At 32.5% G+C, this 19,391-nt stretch overlaps 1 protein-coding gene across 1 annotated transcript in view; it reads right to left on the bottom strand.

The window, feature by feature from the left end:
- Window positions 1–18,736, bottom strand: part of LOC124539924 (octopamine receptor beta-3R-like) — a 73,671-nt gene extending 54,935 nt beyond the window's left edge. The window contains exon 1 of the mRNA XM_047117303.1: window positions 18,659–18,736. The gene's annotated coding sequence lies outside the window, so the exon portion shown is untranslated. The remainder of the gene's footprint in view (window positions 1–18,658) is intronic.
- Window positions 18,737–19,391: the final 655 nt, after the last annotated feature.

The following is a 19,391-nucleotide window of genomic DNA, read 5'->3' as shown; positions in this document are numbered from 1 at the left end:
ATTTATCAAATAAATATTATGTATATCCATAATAATATGGATTACTTAAGTACGCATAGTAAAAAATCTGCGTGCGTGCGTTTTGGACGAGAAGTGATAACATAAATACTTTATGTACGTTCATCATTTCTATGATTATTATCGGCATAAAAAGCCTACGTGCTTCCTTGGAGTTCAAGCGTTCTTCATATAAAAGTTCATCAAATTTGATTCACTGGTATCGCCGTGAGACAGAGCCATAGACAACAGATTGTTTTACCATTTATTATATCAGTATAAATAAATATGAGACAACATCACATATATTACTCTGAGCCCAATGTAAGTAGCTAAAGCACTTGTGTTATGGAAAATCAGAATTAACGATGGTACCACAAGCAACCAGACCCAAGACAACATAGAAAACTAATGATAATCGGACCTCGGAGTGGCGTATCCATGAAAACCGGTGTACACACCAATCGACCACGGAGGTCATCATATACAGATTTATGGTTTTGGTAAACACCAAACCATTTCAAGAAGAGGCTTTAACCCAGTAGTGTATTGAGTTACCCATGTTTCGAAATTTTATTTAGATAACCAGGCAAATAAACAAATACTATTATACTATATTACTTTTATATACAGATACTGACACATCTTACAGATCAAAGTACTTCCTAAACCGGATATCTCATCCGTCAACCCTTAATTCACTTGTCAATAATAGGCGTACAATTATACAGTCTTGTGGTTTGGCAGCTGAGTGAAGAATAATTGATGAATTTCACAAAGATCTGTCACTAAGAAGTATGGTATGTTTATTAATTAAGTTGTGAGTCTAGAAACTTCACATTTTTTTTCGTATTTCAATATTTTGACAGGTTATGTTTTGATTTCATTTGCTTATAAACAGAATGAAACCTTTTTTTGTACTTATTTTTATGTCAAATATATTAGTTCTGTAAAACCGGCTAGGAACTTTTCTTTATTCTTTAAATGGATTTTAATTTAATAAATTGCAATCAATAGTCCTATTTCATTTTCTGCACATACACAGCTAGAACTCTTCAAAATAAGTCCATAAGCCATCTACGCGCAGCTCGACCCATAATAACTGGGACAAAAATCTTCCCCTACATTAATATGTAAGATGTATCTATCTTAATTTGGAATGACAACGCAAATTATGTCAAATTAAGGTGACCCAGTTGCTAATGACATATTATATAAGATGGAAGACACGTAACAAAATTAAGGAAAATTATCCGGCAAATATCAATTTTAGTTTCTATAGAATCAAGAAAATCTTTTATATAAATAGAACAGATAGAGGTTCTTATTCTGATGTTCTTATTACATAAAGACACGCAAGAGCCAAGAGAGAGATTAGTAAACCATTAACAACCCTACACGAGATAGCAAAACATCACCAAATCAAATACCAATTTGTCAATTTTCCCTAAAACGTCCCAAAATCGAATCACATTAGATTAAATAGAGGCTTATCAAAGGCTATTGGGTCAAATCACCTAAATCTTGACTGATAAATTATTTACCCAGTCGAACGACCATTATCTTTGACCTTTAATCGGATTTCGTAACGAGTGTGAGATAAAAGTTCTTAACATCGAAGTCGAAGGTTCGGTAACAATTTTCATTGATAATAACGAAAGAGGTTTCATGGAAAAAATAATGTAAATACTTTTTAGTGAAATTGACTTTTAAATTTGGAAGCGTTATTTCATAATCAGGCTTATGATACTTGAGATTACCACTACTTATGAATAAATAGCTGACATTCCAAATTTTGATTCTATTATATTATTTTGAAAATCAACTACCGACCCGCCCCGGCTTCGCACGGGTGCAATGATATGACATCACAGTGGAAACTTCTAAAATTATCAGTGTTTCTTTACAAAATTGTCCATGTATTATATACAAAAACCTTCTTCTCGAATCACTCTAAAATCCGTTGTGTAGAAAGATTTAAGCATACATAGGAATATAGGGACAGAGAAAGCTACTTTGTTTTACACTATGTAGTGATTATATTACATAACGTGTAAAAAATCATCTGTTGGTTGTTTCAATACAGAAGCAATCTATCATAAATGTAAAACAACAGCAAATAATTGTTCCACTGTTCGACTTAATCCCAGGCTTTCGGAGATCCATCACACTGTTCCAACACGAAAAAACACATGTTGAATTTTAATCTGACACAGGCAGGTTTTCTCACAGTGTTTTCATATTTGTTAATGGATTAAAAATCCTTATTATTTACATGAAAATTTTGTGGTACTTGCTCGGATAAAAACCAGTCATCTTCGGTTAAAATTAAGTACAAATAATAGATGTACCAGTAAACATAGCTAACGACAGTTTCGCGTTTCTGATTGAAGAAAGATTCTTATTAATTGGTATAACCTTCTTGTTATAAATACATTTATTTAGTTTATAATCGTTCAGAGTTCAGCTCAACATGAGAGTCGAGATGGCTCAGTGGTTAGAACGCGTGCATATTAACCGAAGATTGTGGGTTCAAACCCATGCTAGACCACTGCATATTAATTTGAAGAAAAACATCATGAAGTAATCTGCATGTGTCTTACTTCATAGAAATTCTGCAACATATGAATTCCACCAACCCGCATTGGAACAGCGTGGTAGAATATGTTTCGAACCTTCTCTTCAAAGGTAGGGAGGCCTTAGCCCAGCAGTGGGAAATTTACAGGGTGTTGATTATAATCGATCAGTATAACACTAACTCAGATAAACTTATAAAAAGGTTTGTCAAAATTAATTCTTTTAAAATGTACCAGTCAGTGGACTCGAGGGATTTAAGATTCAAAGCAATGTTTTAAATTAGAGAAAGTCGAGGTTTTTGTGTGTTTATTGAATTACGTAACAGCGAAGCAAGAACGATATACGATATTACAGTATTGCATTTATTCTTAGCTTCTGTTATGTTTATTTGTTTAAGTATATAGATTTACTTTAGTAGTTTAAGTTAATTATGTGACTTTCTTTCCTTATTTTCCGAATCGTATTGAACCAGCATGATGGAATAATCCCCAAAATTTCTCAACGGAGAATAAACCTTAGGCCATTGTAGCTTTTACAGAGTGTTTATTTATCATTACTTATTTTGTTATTCGATTCCAAAATTACATTTAAAAACAGTAAAGGTATTTGTCATGATATAAAAATTTGTGTTCATTTCATATTGACATACGTATACAGCGTGTTCTTGATTGCATAAGTGTGAACAATGAAATTCCATTCCAAGTTTTCGACAGTTACATACACATGATTTTAAATGTGAGTATTTTGTTTGACAGAATATGATGTTTGAATATAATTTCGGACGGATCAAGTGAACGCAAATTGAAATCAAGCGGGCGGTATAATGCTTAATCGAGTATGTTACGGGGCATTTGGATTTGGTTTACTAGAATACGTATCGGTTACAATCAATAGGCATTATTACACGACTATAATAGAGGTTAGCGGATTTAGATGCCCTGGTTTCCAAATTTGGGCACATATTTTTTTTCGGTATATAGGTTTGTTTTTCTGGACCAATCTGGATATCGTCAGCACTGGTATGAACTGTATCCTGTCCTGGCAGTCTAGCCTTCCCGTCGAATTGTGTATAGAGGATATAGAGGACAATTACAAGCGTACTATGATATATCCTATGCACCTAGTTTCTCTTGAGAATTGCTGTTGTTATCGAAATAGATCAGAAATATCATCATCACTACTTGTTTCTTGGAATTACTTACTTAGAATTAATTTGTTGTTTCATAAAGTAGTAAAGTAAAAGTAAAGTGACTGCTTTTAATTTTCCCACTGCTGAGATAAGACCTCCTCTTCCATCAAGGAGAGGGTTTGTAACTTATTCCACCACGCTGTTCCATGGAGGTGGAATGCACATGTGGCAAAATTTCGATTTCGAAATTAGTCACATACAGGTTTCCTCACGATGTTTTCCTAGATAGTTTTCGCCGAGCACGAGATGAATTATAAACACAAATTAAGCAAAAATATATAGCAGTACTTGCCTGGGTTTGAACCCGCAATCATCGGTTAAGATGCACACGTTCTAACCACTGGGCCATCTCAGCTCATTATCTTCATACGAAATATTAATGCTTAGTATTGAACTTGCAATCTTTTGCTTTAAGTAGAATATGAAAAGCCACTCAACTACTCAACGATTGTGTGTTGAACAGTAAATTAAATAAATCTTTTAAAAAACTTGTTACCTTACCTTGTTAATATTAAAACTTACATTGTAAAGAATTAAGATATATTTAACTTAAACTCTAATGAATTTAAAATAAGTTAACGTCGTAACTTTTACTGTTTTACTTGCTTTTTAAACTCTCTGCTTTTGTTTTTATTTTTAATCTGAGTTTACATTTGTTTGTATTTATTTTTAGTGGAAATTTAATTGATTTACATAATTCTTATATTTGTTTTATTTCTATTAAGTGTAATTATAATCGTTTGCTTCGCAAATAAATAAATAAAGATGCTCTTTGTTAGTTTATTGATTGAAGAATATATAAGGAAACATTTTTAAATAATTTCCAAAGGTGTTTTCAAATGCGCAATTCAATTGCTCGCCTTCATGAAAATGGAATGAGTATCAGAATGGTATAATTATATTATAGACGTGGAGCTAATGTACTCTGGCGGGGATGAGGAACATTAAATAAATTAGATTAGGGCGAAAATGGTACGTACACCAATTTACGTTCAAATTGCACATTAAAAAAAATCGCGTAACCAAATTATCTTAAAAACTAAATATGCTTTATTCAAGTAGGCTCTTACAACTTTTGAATCCGTAATTTTGTTAATCTGTATGAAGCTATTTCCGATTCGGAATGTAGATTCCGAAGTATTGGTTTTTGTAAGATCAAACTCAGTAGTTACTCCTCACCATCATCATCATTGAATTGTATAAAACAAAGTCGTTTCCCGCAGTCTGTCCCTATTTAAGCTTAGATCTTTTAAATTACGCAACGGATTTCGATGCGGTTTTTTAATAGATAGAGTGATTCAAAAGGAATGTTATTGTATAATTATCATTACATAGTATAAAACGAAGTTGCTTAAGTCTGTTCCTATGTATGCTTTGATATTATGAATTTAAAACGCAGGAACATAGCGGTCAATATTGTGTAACGATTGAAAAACTGTTAACATCGTAAGTCGTTCTGTAGTATATTATTTTGTACCAGTATTGTACCTGTGCGAAGCCGGGGTGGGTAGCTAGCTTCCTATATGTCGTACACAAACTATTCAGCCTATATTAATATTAATTTAAATAATTGTATTAACTAACATGACTGTATTTCTTTAAATGTTGAAAGAGTAACTACTGAGTTTCTTGCCGGTTCCTCTCGGTAGAATCTACTTTCCGAACCGGTGGTAGTTTCACTTAATTGTTAAATGACGATTCAAAAGTGCTTGTAAAAGCCAACGTGAATAAAGTTTATTTTTAATTTTGATTTATTCTAACGATTATTTCTAGTACGACCCAGTAGGTACGACTGCGAATTGAGTTTGAGTTGTAATTGGATAAAGAAAGCAATTATAAAAAGAGAATGAATGTCTTGTCACGAGGGACGCGAAGGGCAATTACTTGAATTAGAATTGTTTTATTCTAGTTTCCTAGTTCGTCTTCTAACATTAAGTAGATTAGACTACAAGATTCCAAGCCTTTGACAAAACCTTAAGTAATCTCGTACTTCGTGCTTGAAGAAGTTCGTTAGTTAATTTTTCCGATTGAATTATCGGACTTTGATACTTATGAAAGTCACGTCTTAATTAGATTCTTCGCGAAGTCATTGATAATATATTGTGATACTTTTATTGCTTGATGGGTAATTGGATGTAGTGTCTCAAGTCGTTGATCCAAATGAGTCTTATAAATGAGCAAGAGAGTTCGTGTTATGCTTTTCTTGCGTCAATACTCAAGTGTTTATCAATCAGGAAGTTATTGAAATACTTCTTCTATCAGAATATCAGGGACACAGAATAGGATACGAAGTACGAATGAAGTTGGCCGAATTGGGTATTCCAATAAACGATATCGTTTTATAAGTGAAATACTGTAAACGTCAACTGCTCGACATCATTTTATGGTTGAATGCGAAAATCACACGTATTCACCAGACTTAGGAGCTGAGATCCCTTGAGCTGGGTTACACTGTCTCACTGTGGAACATAACAGTACTAAATATTTTTGTTGTCTCAGTGTTGGTCATACCTTACCAAGTGAAGTTGTAAGATGTTTTATCCACCAAAGATTCTAAAAACAAATTAAGCGGTTGAAAACTAAGTTCTGGTTGGCGAACCAGCAATCTTCGGTTACGTTTTAAGTTTACTATTACGTTGGAGGTTTATAAATCTCGTAAAGGCAGATTTTAGCGAATCGAAGTCATTTTTTGTAAGTTTTACAGTAAACATTTCACACCAAGACAATAACGTGAAAGATAACGTTCTGAATCGATTATTGATAAAGAGCGATAAAAATTAACTTCGCCAGAATGTTGAACATGACATGGACATGTTTGAGTAAAAAAAATGACATTAATCGCGAGGAAACCTACTTGTGTCCAGTTACAATGAAAATATGCCACTCATGTAAAAAGTAAAGTAAAGCAACAGCCTGTAAATTACCCACTGCTGTGCTAATGCCTCCTTTTCCATGAAGGAGAGGGTTTGAAACATATTCCACCACGCTGTTCCAATAGAATGCACATATGGCAGAATTTCGAATTTCGAATAATTAAATTAGACACAAGCAGTTTTCCTCACGATGTTTTCCTTCACCGCTTAGCACGAGATGAATTATAAACACAAATTAAGCACATTTATATGGTGGTGCTTGCATTAGTTTGAACTCGAAATCATCGGTTAAGATGCAGGCGTTCTAACCACTGGGTCATCTCAGCTTTTTTTGGTTCACTTATGTGGTAGACACCAATTCACATTTGAGCAGCGTGTTGGAGATAGGAGCCCAGTTTTTGAATTACTAACTGTTATTTTATTTTTGTCACGGACGCTTGTCTGATTTACAATCGTATTTATTTATATTTTAAATATCTCTCGTAAACACTATTGAATATTACACATTATAGCGTCAATATTGCAGCGACAAATAATTATGATACGTATTTATATAACAATAATGTTTAAATTTGTTTGAATTAAACTTTAAATGATTGATAAATATTTGCGTATCTCGTCATATTTTTTTAATAAATGAATACTTGTTGTCTTTTCGAGTGAACAATTATTTTAATGATATTTTATTTTTGCATTGAAACAATAATACTCATTTATAATAAAAAAAAACAAATGTAATATCATCTCCACTTTCCGTCTGTTCTTTATAATATTTGATTCAATTTCAAAATATACCTTATTCAAGTAAGCTTTTACAAGCACTTTTGAATCGTCCTTTAACAACTATAAAGTAAGTAAAAAAAAAGTAACAGCCTGTACATTTCCCACTGCTGAGATCTTCTGAGATGTTTTCCTTCACCTCCGAGCACGAGATGAATTATAAACACAAATTAAGCACATATATATAGCGGTGCTTGCCTGGGTTTGAACCCGAAATCATCGGTTAAGATGGACGCGTTCTAACCACTGGGCCATATCAGCTATATTAACAACTATATTAACACAATAATACAACTTTAAATTGGTCCTTACATGGCGTTGATTATATTCTATCTTACTAATATTACAAATGGGAAAGTTAGGATGACTTGATCAATTTTTATTACTTAATTGCATGAGAACGGCTGATCGGATCCGAATGAAACCTAGACATAGCTTTACACAACTCTCCTCTTTTCCACGCACACAGGTGAAGCCGTAGAGGAAAAGGAATACTATATTTAGTAAGATTTCAAACATCAAAAATTACGATGAAATGTTTGGTTATGACGACCTCCGTGGTCGAGTAGTTAGTACACCAGTTTTATTGGGTACGCCACTCTGAGGTCCCGGTTTCGATGTCCAGTCGAGTCGATGTAGAAAGTTCATTAGATTTTTATGTTATATTGGGTCGGGTGTTGGTGGTATCTTCGTTACTTCTGATTTTCCTTAACACAAGTGCTTTAGCTTTTTACATTGGGATCAGAGTAATATATGTGATCTTGTCCAATATTTATTATTTATTTATGTTTGTGTACGTGTAAGTTCTTGTGTGTGAACAAAGAATTTTCGTCGAAACTTGCCGCTGTTTGTAGCTTTGGTACCAGTGTTTTTTTAAAATACCCAAAAAATTAAATAATGAAGTGCGTAAAAAAATCTTTAAATTGTCCTTAGTCCTAGTTATTTAAGTGTCGAGCCAGTGTAACTGTAGCATAAGGAACATAAAATCGTAATGCCAACTTCCAAATTGTCAATGGTTAATACTTTTTGTCGTACCAACGTCTTATACTCTAATGTGGCCGCTGATTCTACTATCTTTTAAATGCTCTCTATCGCGATAAGGAAATATCAGAGATTTGACACAGCGCCATCTAGTACCAGTAATAATCAACTCTTAGTTCGTACATTACTGTGGTTGTGCATTGACTATGTAAGAAATTCGAATCATTTAAATCCTCATCCGAGGTCATCTTAAATGGTGTGGTCATCTTGTTCGAATGGACGACTGCAGACTACGTAAGTTCGTGTTTTATTCACAGTTGAAGGGAGGAAAGCGTAGATTTGGAGGCCAATTTTTTAGATACGCGGATGTTTTAAAGCAACTCCTGATATATCCCTCTGAACTCTTGGGAATCGCTCGCTAGTCGAAATCTGTGTAGTCCAATATTGTTAATAAGGTTTCTACTATTTTAGAGCGAAACCGTTTGGATGACTTCGATACCAAACGACTAATTAAAAGGGCAAGTCTCAAACCCACGTATTGCTATACATACAACAGCAAAGGCCATTCGTTCTGTTAACCATGTAACGGAACGTTTGAAACCAAATGTGGCTTTTCAAGTTACCTTCATTCGCAACGCACTAGCCGAATTCGCCATTGTCAAACACAAGAAGAACATCATTCTCATCATCATATAAGAAATCTCTACTAATACTATAGATATGAAACTGTCTGTCTAACGCTCCTTCACTACCAAACTTGGTCTCCAAGAAAGAAGGTAAGCTATTTTTTTGTCTAACACATGACAACCAATCCCCTTAATCGCGAGCGAAGCCGCTGGCAATAACTAGTATTTTAAAAGAGTGCTAATGTCTACGGGTTAGTAAGCCTGCTTTCCAATTTCTTAATAATAAAAAAATAGGTCACACAACTTTACTTAAACGAGAATAAAAATACGTATTCATTTTTATGCCTGAATGAGCACTCCAGTCGTGCCTAGTTCTCTCAGCTTCCTACACTAGAAATTGATCTAGGCTTTTCTTGTTTCAATCTAATGTTTAAATATATCTTCTATATTACCAACTTTATATTTTATCTAAAGGTGAACTTTTCCAATGCTAACGGTTTATATAATCCCGCCTAGGATGGCATTATCCAATCAGTATATGTTATAACCTCAAACAGCTGAACTTACTTACGTTGTATCCCAAATTGAAAGGTGAGTGAGACATTATGGCACATTAATTTAATATAAATAACTGCCAAGGCGCATTGATGATGTACCTAATAGTTATGGTACTTATCATAGCGTCAATGTGAATTGACAGTGATCACCATAAATCATCATTAATCTTTTTACTTGTATTGTCTACCTAATTTATGAAATAGAGGATTTTTTGTCTTTTGGTTTGAGAAAGATTGTTTTTAGTCAGGTTTGAGTAAAGATTCAATGTCTAATTTATTTCTATCATTGCTTGATTAAGATGTTTATAATCTCAAATATGCATCATTCAATTTTATGACACATACTACTATAGTTTTATTACAAATTTTTACACCACAGATTGTCCGTGCGAGAACGCCATACGCGACAAGAATGTCTTTTTGCACCTTATTTTACTCCAATGACACATATTCTGTTTTTCACAGGTTGAATATATTAATTCATACATTAAATATATTAAAACGTATATTGTTTGCGGTTATACTGCCAATATCAAACAATCTATGTCATTTCCGCAGTTCTTTTTATTGCCAAATCGACAATGTTTTGCGATATTAAAGCATTAATTCTCCTATCATTCGTATTTTTCAAATAAATTTCAAATTGAGGCAAAAAAAAATAGAAAGTACACTCGTATGTCTATAAATGACAAACTTAACTTTTATTACCAATGTAATACGGTCGAATTTCGATTACTAGATTACCAGTACAGTGTAAATAAATAAAAGGTTTCACTTCTGCTACGAGAACTCGAACAAAAAGAAGACTTGAGCGCTTCACCCCAGTGGTTCGTTAGAAGGATGTCAGGCATATTAGCCATTAAATGGTCATTGTTCACTTGAATTTATGAATATTGACAAAACAAGTGAGCCAATATGAACCAGTGCTTAGTTCAAAGCCAGGCAAGCACCACTTAATATTCATGTGCTTAATTTATTTTTATAATTCATCTCGGTGACGGTGAAGGAATACATTGTGTCGCTTATGGTGAAATCCGCATGTGTTTAATTTCATAGAAATTCTGCCACATGTGTATTTCACCGACACGCATTAGAACAGTGTGGTGTAATATGTTCTAAATCTTTTCTTCAAAGGGAGCGGAGGCCCAGCAGTGAGAAATTGATTGGCTGTTGTTGTTCTTTGTTGTTGTTGTTGTTGACAAAACAAGAGGCAATGACCTTTCATTACGTCATCGGTGCCATTAGTGGCACAAATCTCTTCGGTCTCATGGGACTACAATTAATTGACTCACTCCAGCCTGGAACGCATTTGTATCGAATAAAACATTGGTATTCAGTGGCGTACGTAATCGGTAATTAGTTGATACCAAATTAGTAGAACAGTGGGCAAAGGATTTCGGTCTATAGTCCTTAATGGAGTTGGAAAAATGTGGAGTGTGTGTAGTTTTAAAATTACTGAGTTCCATTTCAGTTAGATGAACTTACTACATTTCCTTTTGTGTAAGTTAGAACTTTTTAAGTTAAATGGTAACAGGTTCTCTAGAAAACTCCAGAAGTTTTGGCGTACTGGCACTACGTATTATGGTATTAGTGTTCAGTAAAGGTGTATATATAAAATACTCCTACTATTTGAGAAAATTAAATTAAATCATAACCAAGTTGGCACGCAAGGAGAGAATTCGGATCAAATTCTACACATTTTTATAATACTAGATAAATTAGGCACATAAAATCTGGTTAAAAATAATGATCATTGCCGAAATTTGATCATAAAATAATTGGTCATTGGTGTATATACGTGCTAAAGCCACATCAGCTTGTGTCAGATTTCACAATTTTCAAGTAGCTAGAACAAAGTGACTTAAAATCTCAGCTTGAACGACTCTGTATTAAATGGACCGTACAAATTGTTAGCGAATAGCAAACATCGGGCAATCGACAGAACGCTTTATAAATACTAAGCTATTTTGTTCAACATATACGAGTATTATCGCATTGTTCAGCGAGTAAGTATGTCATTTTATATTTATTATTTATATACGTATCTACTATATAAAACAATATTAGCGTAAACACACACTGCCTTATATTAGAAGGTCAATATGAAACCTACAGAAATGATCTTTATTAATATTATAAATGTGAAAGTAATCCTTGTTTGTCTGTTGTTTTTTCATGACCAAACCGCTGAAACGAATTTGATGAAATTTGGTATGAAGCACACTTGAACTCCAAAAAAGGACATGGGCTACTTTTTTGCCTAACACATGACAACCAACACCCTAAAACACGATCGAAACCGTGAGTGACTACTAGTTTTCAATAAATAGCTCTGTAGCAGTACAAAATTTAAAAATTGAACATTAGTCGGAGGTGTATCCCAAAAAGAAAGCCAACTAGTTTTTGTTGTTTTAACGTTTAAATTGCAATATTTTTTGCTCTATCGAACCTACTTTTCCGTCAGATGAGGGTAGGGACATACACCAAACACTTACTTTTTAAAATTAACTATAAGTGTAATTTAAAAATAGAGAGATGAATCATGTCAATGAAAACATTTTTTTATTTTAATAACAACAAAGAATGTATTTAAATAAAAGCCACATATAAAAGACAACGAGAAAAAAAAGACTGATAGGTCGCCTGGTACGCCTCCTACATTACTCTTTTTCCTTAGAGGTTAATCGTAATTTTACAAGAATCAATTAAATTTAAAGCTGCCACTGGAACGTTAATTATTCCCAAAAGAGTTGGTAACTGAGTAAATACTCTTTTCAACTAAATATATTTATTAATAAATTTAGAACATCTAAGACCAGGTTTTTTATCGTCCGTATAATATCACATTGAGTAAAATTTCTTATTTATTAATCTATAAAAAGAAAAATATGAGCGGAATTTTATTATTAAAACGAATATTTTACCTTACAACGGAATTATTGAAATAGTCGGAAACATTTCGAACTGTAATGTCTGCTAGTATTAGTTTCTTTGTAGTTACATCATTTTAACAATTATCTACGTATATATGGAGTGTAGTTTAAGTTTCTTAGAATCATTATTACGTTGTATAACATTCTCATTTGATCAATATCGTATTCGATTTTTGAATCCCAAGTTTTATTCGTATTGTTCCAATGTTATTGTGAATATTTTATCCTCAACCGTGATAAATATTCCCCTACTAACGACGAAATGTTGAACATGTTATATCAAGGCTTTTACGGTGAATTTTGCTGCGGCTAATTAAGCTATCTCGAATTAATTACAAACCAAACGCCCATGTACCCTACTATAAGATTTTGACAACATTTTCCAATAAAATGATTCGACATTCACATCGTTGATAGCAAACACCATTACATTTAAAATTATATTTAATCCCGATGTCGGCGTGTTTTACATGGAAATTTCCCACGTGTTATCCCAAAAGGGAGCAATAATGTGGTATGAACTCTAAATCTTCAACTCAAAAAAGAGGCGTTCAGTTCAGAAGAACGTCATTTACATGGTCCTCTTCTATTTTATCGTATAGCCTTTCACCTTCCACTTTTTAATCAATATGTGGCCGGATTAAAGACAAATTAAGCACATGAATCAGCGGTGCTTACCTGGGTTTGAATTCGCAATCATTGGTTAAGATGCACGCGTTCTAACCACTTGGTCATCTCGGCTCAGTGGCATGTATGCAAAAATAAATAAATATTAGTTCCCTTCTATTTTTTTTCAGTTCGATGCGATTATTATGAAGAGTGAATTTTAAATGTGATTTTTTTCATGATGTCATTGTTGATCAGAATCAGCTGGAACTTTTTTTATAAACGTGGCATAAGCTTGAAGATTATTGGCAAAGTACCACCAACCAACCTACTTATCGGATAACATTTACAAAAAAAAAGTAGTTAGGCCAAACACTGAACATTTGTTAGGAACTAATCAGAAATTTATCGTCTAAAAAATATTGCTTCAATAATGATCAATGTTTAACTTGCATTAAACGTTACCAAAACTTACATAGAACAAATATTTTGGTAAAGACGAAATTTGGCTATGGTAAATATCGTTCAATCATTACATAGGTCAGGTTTTACATACCTACACATATCTCGGTACAAGGATCATGATCAAACAATACCCATTTCACCGCTGACAGGTTTACAGAAATAAAACTAACCGAACCTATATCATATGTCAAAAACCTTTGTCCATGTTTCCAGTCATAAGTGAATTTGAACGCATAATTCTTTGCGATGTGCTGACAAATTTACACTATGGTTATTCTTAGAATAGTAGACTAGCCAACTGCGTAGGACATTACATTATTGCTCAAGTCCGTGTTCAAGATCAAGCGCACTTTATATTCTTGCATTTGACGACCTCCGTGATCGAGTGGTGTATACACCGGTTTTCATGGGTACGCCACTCCGAGGTCCTGGGTTCGATTCCCGGCTGCGTCGACGTGGATTATCATTAGTTTTCTATGTTGTCTTGGGTCTGGGTGTTTGTATTACCGTTACTTCTGATTTTCCATAACAAAAGTGCTTTAGCTATGTGAGTGTAAATGAGTTCAGGCGCAGAAACAACAGTTTTACGGACTTTTCAACGAACAGTGTCTTAAACACTGACAATTTTTATGCTGCTATTAGCTGACTTTTTGACTGCAAAAAGCATTGGATTTGGCATTATATTGGTTTCAATAGACTTAACCTTTAAGTACCGACGTGCGGTCTCACAGGCCCCAACAGGTATACGAATTGCTAGTTTACCCCTTTCCCTGCACATTATCGAATCCAGCTTTTCAGTAGCTGCATGGTTAGCGCCTTCATTGATATTGGAACAGGGAATATTGTTGTAGCGGGCATATTTGGTGAGTAATCACCTTTTGAAATTCCGACGCGGCCTCACAGGCCTCACGTCGGTACTAACGTAAGTTTTTCTATTAATTTATATTTTAAATAATATGTTATTTTTAAAGATATTATGAGCTATAGATACATCAGGGACTTCTGTCTATTAATGAAATAATTAAAAAAATAATGAATTAAAAAAAATACCCCCCAGGGTTTTTCCCTACTAACATAAGAATAAACTTTATTTGGTTTTTACAAAGGATTCAACGATCTGGTCTCATCTTCCGAAGAAGGGAAAAGCAGTCATTTTAACTTAATTAATGCTTCATAACGACAAAACAAACAGTAAAGACTGAATTTAAATTTTTTTATAATTCTATGAAAAGCGGTATAGATAAATAAATTGATACAGTATACACATGCAGTCGCCGAGCAAGACGGTGGCCTATGTCAATTTTCACCGAATTATAGATATTTGTTGCGTCAATTTTTGTCTTTTAAATAATATTAATACGGGAAAACATTTTGATAGAGATAAATTTGTAAAAAAAGTCAACAATTAGTATTAGAGATTATAAAGCAAAGATTTTGTAGCCTAAGGTTGCACGTGAACGTAGAATGAGTTTGGCAAGACTACTTGAAGCTGTGGAAGTCAATAATTGTGTCTCCTCAGCTTCATATTTTCTTTCACATCAACCTAAATTCAAAAGAAAATCGATCTATGCATACTATTCGTGTAATATATACGTTTGTTTGTAGTGCGCTAAACAAGTGTGACCTGACAGGGCTTAAAATTTAAGGAGAAGTTGGACTGTGGATGTTTTTTTATTCAGAAGGTTTATGAAAATATATTATTTTTTATCTAAGAGGTATATTAGTCATAAGTTAGAAATGCTATTTTTTGCTATTCTGAAAGGAGTATTTTTTGTGTTTTGATTTTTTATATCGAATGGTCTAAATTTTTCCCGAAATTGAAGCCAAATAATATTATTGTGTTATAATTACATGTTTCATAAAGTAGAATTTATTTCTATGGTTATTTTTGCGTAAAACCCTTTAGTTTTCAACATAATATAAGGAAAAATATTCAACTCATACTTTTGATATAAAAAACTGATATTATATACGCGGCCTCTCAGGCCTCACGTCGGTACTAACGTTACAAAAAATGCACGTCGGTACTTAAAGGTTAATGGTACTAGTAAAAGCTAGTTTCTTCATTGACATGTAAATTGCATAAAACTATCAAATGGAGATCACCGACGTTGTATTTCCATTGAATTATGTCAGATGAACTAAATAGTGAATGCAGCAATGTTGCAACCATATAGCAAAATTGTTTTTAAGTTAAAATTTTAAGAACGATTAGCCCATATTTCCATCTTGAAGGGGAATCACCGTTCGTAGGTATACTTTGTGTTGCGTTTCAATATAATTAAAAATAAATTTAAAAATAATTTCGGTTTTCCTTAGAGCTTCTGACTGTTGCTACGTTATGTGCACTATATTTTCATCAGTAATATGTATCTTGCTTATCTTGGCTGATATCATAACCTTCATATGAGTAAATAGCAGTATAGTTTTAAAAAGAGGTTTACCCAATCTGCAGTGCCAATATAGACACAGGTGATCAATTACTATCAAGTAACAAAATAAATGAAGGAAAAAGAAAATAAATAAAAGATAAATATTTATGATAAGAAAAGAAAAGACGATTCTTATGAGCTGTCAAAGTTTATGTTTACACATCATTTCGTCTTCGAACAGAGAAAACATCGTTCGCGAACGTGTGCCGGAAATATTCCGACACATTGTATTATCTGTTGAGTTTTCTACTTAAAAGGAGGATTTTACCTTCTTGTAACAGACTATAAAATGTTTTTGATTTTGGTAATGGTCTCGTAATAATAAGAGTTCTTTTTGTGATATGGGCCATTTGATGACAAGTGGTCACCATCGCACATAGACAATGACGCTGTAAGAAATATTAACCATTCCTTACATGGAAAGTAACTGAAATTAAATCTACTCAAGCTAACTACATTTTTTCATGTACATAATTTGTATTTATAATTCATTCATCATCGGTAAAGAGAAACATAAAATTCTGACACACACATGTGGGTTACATTGCGGCCTCGTTAGTTCCAAACCTTTTCCTCAAAGCTTCTCCTTTCCAAGAGGCTTTAGTGAGATATTCACAAGCGATTACTCAATGCAGTTAGTTTTCTTATCAATAATGATAGCTCATATGCTCGATACAGATATAAATACTATTTTCTTTTATATTTTGGGATTATTAAGTGTAAATTATAATACTATCGAACAAAAAAACTGTCACAATCATTTCACGCAAAAATATAGGTTTGTATTGAATATGACGTAATACTTTTATGATTAATGATTGGTTGAAATACTCTCTACTTGAACGCTATTGGTCAATTCAGAATTAAAATACATTAATCCCGTGCTTATATTGTGTAAATGATCTAAACAAAACAATTCTATTGAAACAGCTATCCCTTAGTTTGTCTCAGACAATAGCAGTCTCTTTACAAATTACACTATTTGTCTTATTGTCTCAATTAAATTATTTTGAATTTAGAACCATCAAATTTCGATTCGAAGTATAGAATAAGAGCTGTATTTTACAGAGTGATTATAACGTTGAGACTATGAACACAAGTAGGCTTACAATTTGTATAGCAGAAATCATCGAACGTTATGAATTCGAAATTTAAATCTTTTTTATTTGCCTTTTAAAAAAAAACCATCGTAAAAATAGTTCTATGTTTTCTTTCTATGAGCGATTCCTCGAATCTCGTTCGAATGAATTCAACTTGGAGCATAAAACTAAAGTTCTTCTGGTCAGGAGAAAAAGTTTACCTGGAGTGTTTATTTTCTGAGTATATGTACATTTAGATGTATTATTTTAGATGCAATGCAGTTCGAAAAAATGTAAAAAAAACCCTGTAAATTACGTCAAAAATATTACAATAACAAAGAAGTTATTTTTTAATATTTATTGGATAATAAAGATACCATTAGTACTGAAGTTAAAAAATGTATCTAAATTAATCATTAGAAGTAATTCAATTAAAGACAAATCCTGCTTCATGCAGCTGTATAAGAGACTAAGTATTCTTCACTAGATTGCGTATTCGATTGACAAATATGTCTCAAATGAATCAATAACACAACTAAATGAAAATGTGGACTTGACCTGAGAATTTTCCATATTATAGTCAACTATATAGCACACAAAAATACTAATACGTTATGTCCTTAATATCTCAACAGAGTGTTTAAATTAAGTAGAATATTCAGAAAGCTTAGAAGTTATAAAATTGATTAATATTTATTGCCTAATATAAGTCTTGTTATATAATTATGGTCTTGACTTTCGATGTTAAAAAGTGAACTGAAATAAATAAATAAAAATTAATTTTAGTACAAAATAAAATCATTAATTACATATATAGTTTTAAACTGACTATAGACTAAAGACATATATTACTTACTGATAAGAATTATTAATTATCCCCCTCCCCAAAATCTGATACTATCTGTCCAGTATTGAAAACAAATAAAAAAAAAACATTTTTAATTTGGAATGATAGTTGATATCAATTTAAATATTAACAATGTTGAGTTATTTAAAATATATCAATCGTTAACAATGTGGGTTACGTCTTCAGTGACACAGATTTGCATATGTAGGTAACCTAGGACTCAGCGACGCTTGTATTTTGTTCTACTCGATTAAGCCTATAAATATAGAAAAAAATATATGAAAAAATAATCACTGTACAAGTTCGAAAGCATTAAATTATTAGATGTTTACATGTTTTGTTTCTGTTGTATTTAGAAATTAATTTGAATTTCGATGCATTTGAAAGCAAAATTATTTGTAAGGTATAAATGAAAAATAGAAAAAAATCATAAGTAATGTATGCATAAGTATCTTATTTATATTAATAATAACAGTATTGATGATTATTTAATTCTTTAACACTAAAAGTAATATTAGATTTGGCTCATAAAATAACAAAAAATGTAAGCAGTAAAATCTTTCGAAAGTTTTTGATTTGACGTATCAATACTTGTTTTATCATATTAATCGCTATGCTGATATTAAATGCTAGTCATAATTCTCTAAATTAATATTAATAAAAAATAAAAAATGGAGCCGGAAAAAGAAAGTAATATTTAAAAGCATTTAAATTACCTTCCAAACCGTAGAATACACTCGCATTACCTCTCACTATGATATTGTACGTTTGCTTGTCAGACAAAAACTTATCCACTTTTTACATAACAATATACACGCAGAACAATATACAGTACTCACTCATTACCGTAATATTTACGACTTGACGTTACGGAACGTACTTTGCGTAGACGTGCTACGCGCTCGATCTACGAGATAATACTGCCGTAGCTATGAAGCTACGAACCGTCTACGGACTCTATATTAGTTATCACTATCCCTTTTCCACTTGTAACGTTCCATATTTTTTTCTCTCTCTATAAATACGGTATCTCAATACAGTAGATGTAGAATGTTTGCTGAGGGCTTCAGTTGGAATCATTGTTGCCGTTTTGGCGTTAAGAATTTTCTTTTGTTGAGCGTGTGATTTCTGTGACGGGTTAAGATGGGCTATTTTATGTCTAGATTTATTGCCTCTTTAGGCTATATTGACATATTATTTGCCATAAAAAAACTTTAGACCGTAATAAAGTAATTTTACTGACGAATAATATTTTTATGATTTGTGAGAATAAAAAAGCGTCTAAAGTTTTGACGTATACGTTCTTTTTCTGGTTTGATGAATATAATTTATTTAGTAATAACAACTTTATAGATGTGCTAAATTCAAAAAAAATATATATTTTTAAATTTAATAGACAATCATTTTTTTTAATTTATACGTACCATTATTTAGGTTCGACTCAAAGAC

Source organism: Vanessa cardui, chromosome 23 (assembly GCF_905220365.1).
Source record: "Vanessa cardui chromosome 23, ilVanCard2.1, whole genome shotgun sequence".
NCBI classification, from domain to species: Eukaryota; Metazoa; Arthropoda; class Insecta; order Lepidoptera; family Nymphalidae; genus Vanessa; species Vanessa cardui.
The sequence above is the reverse complement of the archived record's forward strand: the minus strand, read 5'-3'. Positions and strand labels throughout refer to the sequence as shown.